Here is a 10,007-nt window from a genome sequence, read left to right as displayed (position 1 = left end):
TTTATCTATTTATTGTTAAGGGTGATTTAGCCCATTTGCTGGACCTGTGTTACAATAACATAGCCTGGTGCAACCACTCCCCCTGCTGGACAACATTTGCATTCTGAGGAGAGAACTGGTGAACTCAGTACTGCCGCAATCTGGCAGACGAGTCAGGTTAACAATAACATGCACAATGTTACAAGTTTATGCTTAATCAAACAGTGCTTTACTGGCCTTGTTAAACATGAGAGCACATCATCTGCGACTTGTGAGATGATTCGGGAGCGCAGCGTGACATCAGACGCCTATAATCCCTGTGATAAGTTTAACATTAAATCAATTGACTGCATTTCTTTATTTCCAAGTGAAAATGACAAGCATATAGCTTGTCTATTTGTTATTGTAGCCTAGGCTATATAGGCGTATGGGGCTTAATCACTCACTGTTTAAATAAGTGCTTTAACAGTCATCCAGTCAATGTGCATCCTGGTTGTTCATTTAAATCTGAGTAAAAACAAGTACACATCTATCTCTAAGTGGTGTTTTTGAACCTTCTCTTCTATCTACCCATCCACTCCGGTTTATACGCACGCACGCACGCACGCACGCACAATATAAAGAAATACATTGTTATGTTGTGCACTGTTGTCGGTCACCATTAGAATATGAGTGAATGTATATTTGATACTGTAAAAGGAAAAACATTTGTGGTTTATATGTAGACTATTTCGCACTTGTCTTTGACATACTGTAGGCCTACATCACTGATTCTCAACATGCGGGGTCCTTTAGGTGGTTCTAGGGGCAACATTATTGAATGTTAGGAACAAATTAATTTATATTTACAGCTCTGTAACTCTTGAGAGTGTAGCTGTCCCAGCAATGGGTATTTTGTAATGTTTTATTGTATTGCTTACCTTTCTGAAAATGTATAATTATGTTAACATTGTATGTATTTTTGTTTTGGATAACATAGTGTATTTGTATTCTGTGTGTGGTGCCTGGTCTTTATGACCTAGAAGGGCATGCAGGGGCAGAGCAGGGTGTTGAGCAGCATTGAGTGCACCTGTGTGAGCTAAGCTCAGTCAGAACAAACAGAGTTTCAGTGGTGGAGCTCTTACTACGTCAAACAAGTGTCCTTAAAATAAAGAAATAAGGATTAAAATGAACTAACTCTCCTAAAATAATTGGCAGAAGGCGCACACGGTATGTTACATGTTGTTGTTTTGTTTGTAAACAGTATTGTTGTCATGTCGTCATTTGTGAACATGTGAAAGTAATGGACATTTCATTGTGTTTGTTTATAATGTGGACATTTATGAACATGGACGATTTCATGATTATGGACACTTAAAAGAGACAGCTCGACTGTCAAAGAGGACATTCATAATTCATATGCATGTATAATTAATTGTGGTTAAAAAAACCATTATTTGTTTGTTATTCTTTGCAGTTTTTCACGTCTTGGGGAAGCTTTTGGGTCACACAGGCTAAAAGGTTTGGGAACTAGTCAAACTGTGGGTCTTTGAACCACTAGTCTAACATATCAAACTGTGGGTCTTTGAACCACTAGTCTAACACATATCAAACTGTGGGTCTTTGAACCACTAGTCTAATATATCAAACTGTGGGTCTTTGAACCACACTAGTCTAACACATATCAACTGTGGGTCTTTGAACCACTAATCTAACACATATCAAACTGTGGGTCTTATTTGAACCACTAGTCTAACACTAGCCGCAATTAATTTTGCAACTCATTTGCAACAAGATTTTTTTATAATTGGATGAATCTAGAGTTGCAATACCCTCCATTGACTCCCCACTCATCTTTTTTGGTTTGCGATCTGCTTGTCTTAAACTACGTTAAACTCCCCAACATTGCAGCTGTAGTCCAAGCTTGAATTATCCTCTTTCAATCTGCCGAGCTTGTTTTTCATAAAAATCCACCGTAGAGATGTTATGAGCTACTTTCTGTCAAGACATCCTATGCAAGTTATTCTTTTTCTAAGTGTTGCAGTTTGGAAGTCTAAATCTAGAAATCTAGAGTTGCAAATTGCGGCTAGTCTAACACATATCAAACTGTGGGTCTGTGTGCAGAACAACCTGTCCCCACGAGGACATGAGGACACGAGACAATTCCACCGACGCGGGACATCGGTCACCCACATCTGACCCACTTGAAGGTCCTGGAGATCAGCTGGACCCTGAACTGGACCCAGGAGGATCTGGACCGTGTGAGCCTTGCAGCCTGCAGACGCCAGCCGCTGGGACTGAGGAAGACTACCTCCAGAACTACCACAGGTAAAGGTCACTACAGCACTGGACTAGAACTCCTCATGTGATCCAACAAACATTTGATTGATTGATCGAAATATTTATAAACAGTTGCATAACAGTGCATAATTACAGTACATTTCAAGCACAACTCAATACACAGACTGTTAACTGTGAGTGGACGACCCAATAAAACATTACACTTGTTTACAAGAGGGTCCACCTTGTTCAAATCATCAAATCATTTAGAGACGTACAAATAGACACTTCTATATAGCCGAAAAACAGGAATTCATCATGAAGGATGTAAAAGGGAAAAATAACGTATACAGTGAGGGGAAAAAAGGGGGGGGGGGGGGGATTAAACAACTTCAGTGCACTGTGCCTCCACATGTGTAGGCACAATGCAAGGAATAAATGCATTCGCCATGTATCCGAAGGAAGTCTGATCCAATCTGATCACTTTTAGATTTCTCCAGTTTAATCCTGAGTTTAAATTTTGTTGTGTTAAAGATCAGATTTTAGGCATGTTTAAGCCTCCAGGAAAATCCGTGTTGAGGTTCTTAATCCACTGTTTTTCATTAAAACGTCTTTGTCCTACTGTCCAGTTGGGATTGTGTTGAAGTCCAGCGCATTTTAGAGCTTCAATGCCGTGAGCCATGAAATGTTGCACAAATCTTGTGGTTGTTTTTTTGGCATTGTTAATATTGTATCTGTGTTGTCCCAGCCTAGTACCTATTGTTTTACCCGTTTCTCCGACATATTGTAAACGTCAAATGTGATTAAGTAAATGCAGTTGCTGTTTCTGGCTGTTATTTGTTGTTTAATCTCTAACACGCGTTTTGTGGTTCTATTTTTTACTAATTGTTTGGATTTGAAGTATTCTGGTCCCTGGCGTGCTGGTGTGTTGCTTTCTTTTAGAAGATCATCCGTTCGGTTCTCAAAATTCCTTTTTATTCTGTTGTTGGCTAGTGTGCTCTGTGTTGAATAACTGGTTATCAGCACCCCTTCCATAATCCTTAATTTAGATGAATCAGTGTATAATATACACTATTATGGTTTTGTTTTTCATTATTTTCCTTTACACTGTCTGTTATACTTTAGCTATTGGAAAATAGCAGATCTACAAGCTCATAGCGTGCCACCGAGTGGCGCGCTATGATCTTGTAGGTTTGTAGGTTTTCATATCAATATAATGTCTGGTCTGGTCTCTCTCTCCCTATGACCATGTTATCACCTGTCCTGTCAAAACTTGACATTCAAAAGGCTTATTGTTTATTCCATGCTAAAAATGCAATACATTCAGTTAATCTTTATGTAAAATGTGATTTTCAATATACTTAATGATGCATGTTCACTTGTTCAGTGATGTCATCTGTTATCGATTAGACTAATTAAGTTTAGCCTCACTCATGCAACATTATAATAGCGTGGGTCATATTGATACTAATCATAGGTTGCCAACCACCAGTACTTGAGCCCCCCTCTTGTGGTACACAGAGGGGTCGCCCAAAAAAGGAGAAAAAAGACAAAAATGGAATTAAATATTTATATTACTACAGGTAGTTCTTCTGACCAAGCAATTGGTTGAAATAGGCTATCCAGCCGTGCTGAAATGAGCATTACAGCACACCTAGCCATTAATAGAAGATTTGAGAACGGACTAATCACATTCATCAGTTGTGCTGATTAGTGATTAGACAGAGTTTTGTCAGAGCAGCAGCATTATTGGCTTAGGAATGGAACAAAAAGGGCAGATATACACTCATTTTAATATGAGTTAATATGGTGAAGTGGTACTTCAGTATAAAAAGGTTGGGACTTGGGAACCAATGGTTTAGGCCAAATACATTAGGATCACATCAGGCCCGTAATGTTGTCTGACAATAGTTTCCTGGATGTTAATTGACCGGCTGCAGTTATTCAAATCAGGTGGCACTGGTTCATGGCGACAGGCCTCGCTGGGCAACATCTCCTCGTCCTAGATGGAAGAACGATCAATCTGGGCATCAGGGCATGCGACTCTCAAAAACAAGATAGCAAACAACTAAACACCGTCCCCAAGACCCAATTTAATTTATGTGTGCACTAGCATAGTAAAAAAGGTATTTTTTTGTAAAATCGTAAAAATGCGGCACAAATCTTTGAATAGGTACATATATTCTTTCATAGCGAACGTTTTCTTTATTTCGACGTCAGGCCTAAATGGGTTAAATATTACTCCTCCAGATTCTGTCCTAAAATACACAGGCTATAATGGGAAGAAAAAAAAAACATTAAAGCACAACTTGAGCCCAATGGTGGTAATATGCCATGATGACTCTTAAGTGTCCCCCACGCCCCCCCCCCAAAGTGGGTTTAGTACCGATAAACGCGTCGGGCCCCGCACACTGTCACCTTTTTCACCATGGGCCTGTTTGCATGCCTGTGTTTAGTTTTGGATTTAGTTTTGTATAGTTTTCGATTTTGGATTTGTACTTTTGAAACGTTTGGCCTTTTGAGCTTCCCGGAGTTAATGCTTGCTTTTCCTATTTTGATTGTAAGCTAAGCTGCCATTCTGCTTTAATAAAACAGTTTTTGAAACTACTTTGCTTAATTGCTTGTAGCTCTGCATTTTGGGTTCAGTCACTCTGCTATCGTGAAACTATCACATAACATAAATGCACAACATATGAATAAGAATAGCAAAGAGGCAAGTTTGAAACCATTAATCTGAGACCTCACGATAGGCTATATGCTTTATTGTCCAATCAGATTCTAGCCGGCTGTGGAGGGAATTCTCAAATGATGTGAGGGTCATCTCGAGCGGGCAGGTGCCAAAACTTCAGACCTACAGTACAAGCCACCCATGTGTCACACTGCAAATCTTGGCGACGGTCAAAGATGAAGACGACAAGGGTAAGAAATTGGACGTTTACTTTTCTACGCTGGTTTTGCTTAAAATTATGGATGAATAGATTAGCCTAAGTTTTGGACTCTCGTAGACGTATTCATAGAGTCATAGAGAAACTTGTTTTAATCCACTCTGTCTCGGAATCTGTCATCCATCTTGGATTTTTCCTTGATTGCAACTGCGCAACAGCATCCCTGGCGGCCAGGGTTGTGCTCATTTAGGGAGATGAGGAAAGATCCATGGATGACAGATTCTGAGACAGAGTGGATTAGAACACTTTTTTAAAACATGTGTTAATTAAGGCCTGTTAGCTTAGCTCTGTGATTTTGTGATTGTGAAGAAAAGGCACATGGCTGGATGTGCCTTTTCTTCTGGTTATGGTGAAGCATTGCCTTTGCCTATATCATATTTACTTTCACAATGCGAATATTTCACAAATATGATTGAAAAAATACAGACAATGTTTAACTTTATATTATACCTACGACAAGCTTTTAGTTGAACACTAGCTGTGCCTGTTGTATTGTGTGTGTTGATTGGTGATTATCAGTGTGTTGTATTGAGTTGTGTGTTATTGATTAGTGTGTAGTGTGTGTGTGTGGTATTGGCAGTGTGTGTTGTGCTGTAGTGATTAGTGTGTGGTATTGGGTGTGTATTTCCCGTTAGTTAGTCTGTCACCCCTCAGGGATGGAGATCATCAATATTAAGCCCATATATGGAGATCGACCTCAAACCCTTAGATCTCCATATATGGAGCTGACCTGTTCTGACATCCCCATGTTGATCCTTCAACACCTGGGGACACACACAGTGTGTGTGCGTGTGTTTGTGTGAATTGAATAATTGATCTACAAGCTGCCACACGGTGCACCATGTTACGTTTATAGCTTTTTACATCGTATTTTTTTAGCACAGTTGTACAAGCGCCTCATGTTTGCACCGTATGATTGCTGGCTTGGAAATGGGGTGAAATACTTTGGAGAAGTTATGTGGAGGGAGCGGGAACCCTGTTAACCCTGCTGTTAACCCTGCCAAAAGCATGTGGAACCCTGTTAACCCTGCTGTTAACCCTGCTAAAAGCATGTGGAACCCTGTTAAAATAGTGTAAGCACGAGCTGATCAGATCAACACAAACCAAAGGGCCTCAGCATGCACGTTATGTTTTCCGTGCAATATTGTATACTGCACAGGCTTATGAAACTAACTCGTATTTCCACACTAAATGATTTATACTCTGTTAGTCTGAGTCTGATAATTGACATTTACAGAAGCGGTCAACAACTTTCACTGCACTGCTTCACAATTCTTGCTCAAATGTGCTGATTTTCCTTCAAAATAATTGAGATCACAATTCTCACGTGTTTTTGACCATGGAAATATTAAATATGTATTGTCTGTAGTAGTTGCTCAATATTACTACATTCAAAATGTGGCACCTTGGAGCCACAGTGGCTTTAAACAGACAACATCAAAGTGCATGACTTTTAATTCATGCACCTCTCTTAAAGTCTCTCTCTTGTAGCAAAAACATAAGGGGAACTAAAATGAATTGGACGGCTACAGTAACTAGTGCTAGTGATTCTTGCTCAAATTTAGAAATTAGATTGCATGTAAGTGTCTGACTCTAGATTTCGATCATTTTTTTCCCGATGAATTATGCAGCACTACTAGATGGAGCTATTCTGACCTGAGATCAGATTCTAAAAGTGTCTTCTACATCCTGACAGTTTTCATTCTGACCTGAGATCAGATTCTAAAAATGTCTTCTATGTCAGTCGCACACAAATGCTTGTTTTATTGTAGCAGAAAATAATATCGGCAATTAAACATTTTTAAGGCACTATACATCTTCACAAGCAAAATACACTGATCATAATACAAACGTCTTGTGAATACCCTGGACAGTTTTAAGTTGCTTGAATTAAGTTGCTTGGTTCAAATGGAGTTTGAAGTTACATGGGTTTGTATCAAATATCAAAATACTGAATCGAGCGACTTAAAAACTGTCTGGGTGGTGCTCACAAATGCCTGAGTAGACAATACAATTACACAGATTTTGTTTCAAAGTTAAATCAACTTTTCTAGTTTTTATTTGTTGTTTAAAGCACGCTATTTTCAGGATAGAGACATGTTGAGAAACCTGGAAGATTAGTTTCCACACGTTAACTGGGTGCATGCATGACCCATTTGTCATAAAGCAAAGCTTGTTCATCTCAAATGATTGTGACAAAACCACCTGTCGGTAACTTTTTTTGTTCCAGGTAGTACCACAGAACTCTCTAATTGGCTTATTCAGAAGTTCTGGACTGCACATGTTTGATGACATTCTGGACCCAGTCCAGAGTTCTTTCAATGCAGAACTTGCCACCATTCTTCATTGTGAACCTAGAACACACAGACAGAGGGAAGACTTGCCTCATTGAGGTGTTTCATTTAATAATATAATAATAATACAACTTTATTTGTATAGCACCTTTCATGACATGAAATGCAGCTCAAAGTGCTTTATAGAACAATGGAGAATAAAATAAAAGCAAGGCAACGACATTAAAAAACAAGCAGTAATGCAATACAGTGAGGATATGAATAACAAAAAAAAAAAAAAAATCAATTAAAAGCAATGTTGTAGAAGTGGGTCTTGAGCTGAGCTTTAAAAATGTCTACAGAGGCTGCCTGACGAAGGTACATACGTTGTTATAGATACGTTTGACATTCACTAAACCAGTCAAATTATCAATCAGTGAGTAATGGAGCAAATCAGGATTTTTGTTGTGCACACTCCACCATTGTGTAATATAAAACTGAGGGGGTATAGGCAATCTTACAGCAAGGGCAGAATCCAATCGTACCGGCCGACAGGCAAAACGACCGGCCGGCCAGCCTGGAGGCTTTTGATTCTGCGATTGGATTCTGCCCTCCCTCCAATCTTAGGTGTGAGTTTTTTTTTCTTTTAAAATGATTTGCCGTCCATTGCATGCTCTGTGCAACTGATTGAATGGCTGAACCGCACTGTGACAGCCATCGGGCATTGATCAGTGTCACGTCAACGCAGGGAATGTTCCCTTTTTAATCATTGAATGAAGGGTGCGTTTGGACGGCGTCACCCATTCGCCCCAGTCTTTTTTTTTTTTTTTTACGCAGTCCAAACGCAGTGCGACTCAACGCACTCAGTGGAGCCCCGGCCTAATGGGATGTCGGAGTTATGGGCAGTCCCTACAGGTGCACTGCTCATAATGTGCAGTACGCTACGCTAGTGCAGTGGTTTTCAACCCTTTTCATATCAAGGACCATTGTTTATTCGGCATTTGAGCCACAGACCACCATCTGATGAGATTTTGCCTCGCAGAACCAAAACGTATTATATTTTGTTACTGTTGGATACGATTTTGACCTCAATTCCATGCTGTATATAGATCAAAATAACAACTCTTCTACATTCTCTAATTGTGTATACTTCTTGTGAATTAAGTAATACAATAATGTAACTCTTGAGAGCATAACTTGAAACCAAATAGACCTGTAAGGTTTCATTTTACACTCGAGGGGTTAAAGATCTGTAAGGGTCCATTTACCAACTTTCCATCATTTAGCTGAGGACCACCTGGAAACCCCACCAAGGACCACTGGTGGACCCTGGATCGCTACTGCACTAGTGTAAGCTATAGGCCCCACTCACACAAAAGGTGAAGCATGCGTCTGCCCCATATGCACCCATTAATTTCCTCCCTCTCCCCCCCCCCCCCCCCCCCCCCCCCCGCGGCATGTCGCGCGCTTCTTCAAAACCAGACAACTTCCACATAGGAAATGGATTGAAAGGGCTGTGGAACTGTTTTGCTTCTGGGGCTTCCCCCAGAACAACATATTTTCAGATTATTACTACATCATAATGTTTAGGGGTCGTTGACATGAAATGGTTTGAGAACCACATGATATAGAAACGTATAGGTTTTCAGAAAACATTTAGAATCTGGTCTCGGTGTATACGGTATACTCACACAGCGCCGTCGCTGACACACTGAGTGCCCGTGCGTTGGACAGTCACCACGCCGTCCTTGGGCAGCACTCATCTGGAGAGAAGCTACATGTCTGCAGGGGAGACGAGAGTGAGGCCAATTAAGTGAGATATCACAAAGAGTCAACGTTGAGTTGACCTTCGAGGCAAAGAGTCTCCTCAAATTAGTGGCTTAGGAATGCAACAACAAAAACAACGTGCAGGGAAACGTTCGTTTAGGGTGTGAACTATCCCCCTTTGAGGTTTTTTTTTAAACTTTACTGGAGTATTTCCAATGTTCAGTATACTTCTACACTCCACTATACATCTCAGAGGCAAATATTGTACTTTTACACAATTATTTGAAAATAGATGATCTACAAGTAGATCTGCTATTTTCGGGGGCACGGTGGCACAGTTGGTAGTGCTGTCGCCTCACAGCTAGAAGGTCCTGGGTTCGATTCCCGCTGGGGACGCTGTGGGCACTGGCGGCGTGTTCCCTCCTCCGCGTCATCAGTGCCCATACCCGAGGCGGGGGTTGGCGATAGGGCCTTTCTGTGTGGAGTTTGCATGTTCTCCCCGTGTCCCCTAGGGTAGATACCCTCACAAAAACATGCCGTAATCCTGGTCTCTAAAACTACCTCCCCCTGGCGCCTGATGGAGGGGAAAGGAACTGGTCGGAATAACGTGTCCCTTCCACGTGCTACGTCCGTCCGGGGAAATTCCCCTCTGTCAGGTGAAAAGAAGCTGCTTGGACTCCTCATGCATAGAAGGAGGCATGAGGTCAGTCCGCTGCCCCCCCAGGTTGGCAGAGGAAGTGTAGAGCCCAGGATTACATTAGATAATTGGCACTGGGTGAAAAGA

The 10,007-nt window shown here is 40.9% G+C and overlaps 1 long non-coding RNA gene across 1 annotated transcript; it reads right to left on the bottom strand.

The window, feature by feature from the left end:
- Positions 1-6,933: 6,933 nt before the first annotated feature.
- Positions 6,934-9,213, bottom strand: LOC308317603. The gene is made up of 2 exons (XR_013964271.1): positions 9,148-9,213; positions 6,934-7,537 (listed from the first exon to the last, which is right to left on the bottom strand). It is a non-coding gene; the product is annotated as an uncharacterized lncRNA (long non-coding RNA).
- Between the last annotated feature and the right edge of the window lie 794 nt (positions 9,214-10,007).

Source organism: Protomyctophum bolini, assembly GCF_963924005.1.
Source record: "Protomyctophum bolini genome assembly, chromosome: 6".
NCBI lineage: Eukaryota > Metazoa > Chordata > Actinopteri > Myctophiformes > Myctophidae > Protomyctophum > Protomyctophum bolini.
This window is presented reverse-complemented; position numbering and strand designations above follow the sequence as displayed.